This window comes from Crocuta crocuta, unplaced genomic scaffold (assembly GCF_008692635.1).
Source record: "Crocuta crocuta isolate KB4526 unplaced genomic scaffold, BGI_CrCroc_1.0 scaffold110, whole genome shotgun sequence".
NCBI lineage: Eukaryota > Metazoa > Chordata > Mammalia > Carnivora > Hyaenidae > Crocuta > Crocuta crocuta.
In genome coordinates, this window is record NW_027527386.1 from 2,932,617 (window position 1) to 2,934,264 (window position 1,648).

General features: G+C 59.5%; 1 long non-coding RNA gene across 1 annotated transcript in view; it reads right to left on the reverse strand.

Annotated features, from left to right (window-relative positions):
• The window catches only part of LOC144221600 (uncharacterized), a 3,571-nt gene extending 3,493 nt beyond the window's left edge, over positions 1-78 (reverse strand). The window contains exon 1 of the long non-coding RNA XR_013332115.1: positions 18-78. This is a non-coding gene — a long non-coding RNA (uncharacterized LOC144221600). The remainder of the gene's footprint in view (positions 1-17) is intronic.
• Positions 79-1,648: the final 1,570 nt, after the last annotated feature.

Below are 1,648 nucleotides of genomic sequence, written 5' to 3' on the forward strand. Positions count from 1 at the left end.
AGCCGCACTCTCCATACCCCGCTGGCAGCCTTCCGATTGGCCCAGCCGATCCTAGGCTCTCCTGCCATTGGTCGCGGGTTTCTTGATCCCCATTGGCTAGTGCCCATTGTGATGTCATGGACCCATGTGGGAGCGCCGCGGGAGGATTGGCTGGCGCACCCAGCCAACCGCCGCGGAGAAAGGAATTTCCACAGTAGCTGAGGCGGCGAGGCTGATTTAAGGTGGTCTGAGCAATCCCGGTCCCAGCGCTGCTTCTCAGCTTTTTCCTTTAAAAAAAAAAACAAAAAAAACCCCACATCATAAGCCAGGAACCGGGGCTGAGCCTTCCTAAGTAGAAGGAGAGAGATCCGAAGCTAAGTCCTCTCCCCTATTTTGCAGCTTCTCCCTGGATTCTGTAGATAGGGAAACTGAGACCTCGGGAGGCGGGGCGTGAGGCCCTGTAAGGCACTGAGCTGGGCACAGCCTTCTGGATGGGATGAGAAGGTTGTGCTAGACTGCCCAGACTCTGAAACCCACCCCTGGCCAGTCCTTTCCCTGCCTCCTACTCTGGCTGGATGTGACATTTCAGCGAGTTCTGGAGTCATGGGCTGCCTGAGGGTCGCCCATCTCACAGGCTGCTCTCAGCTAAGTCTCCCCAAATTCTCACAGCTGCTCCCAAAAGCTGCTGCTCAGAGCAAAATGTCTCCTCCTTCCTGGCAGATCACATACACCATAGTGTGTGTGTGTGTGTGTGTGTGTGTGTGTGTACGCGTGTGTGTGGTCCTGTGGCTTCTCAGGCAATCCACAAATCTGTATTTACCTCCCTTGTGGCGTATGCCTGGTAGAAACATCTAAAGCCTGGTGGGTAAAGGTCCCCTCTTCCAGGAAGCCTCCTCTGGACTCACCAGGAAGAGGCCCGTTCCCCTCCAGATGCTCCCTCCGTCAGGGCACTAACTAGGTGGGCCCGGGAGTGAGCGCTTGACTCTGCCTCCTCCCAGGGCCGGGTCCTCCCGAGGACCCCGGTGTCTTCCGGCATGAAGATGGGTTCTGGAACAGATACCTCCCTGAACAGCCCGAGCTCAGCGTGTGTAAAGGGAGATACATCTTGGAGGAGTTGCCTGTGGGGCTGGGCCTGGAAGACATGATTTTCTCCAGGCAGAAAAGGAGCAGGACAGAATTCCGGGAAGAGAAAACCGCACAAGCAAAAGCCCAGAGGGGGGAGAGAACCCGCAGTAGGAGACGGGGCTGCTGTGGCTGGAGCAGAGAGGGCGCGGGAGCGGGAGGTGAAGCCCGACTGGGACGGGGGTGCAGGGCCGGAGATCTGGCGATGTGTCCCCAGGGCCGTGGGGAGCCGCGAGAAGGTTGGGAGTGAGGGAGGGCCAGACTCACCAAAGGTGACAATAGTGAACTCTGCTCACATGGGGGACGTAGGTGGCTGGAGCTCAGATGGAGGGGTGAGGAGCTGGCACAGGCCGGAGGGGGCGCTGCGGGGAGAGGGAGAGAAGCGGCTGGGTTGCAGCTCTGTGTCGGGGGAGCAGGGTGGACTGTGGGGCCTGGCAAGGGGGAAGGTGCGACATCTAGCGACCCTGGGGACATCCAGGGGAGGCGTGACACTTCCTGGAAAGGTTTTGGACACAGGACACACAGACCCCCCCCCCCCCCCCCCCCC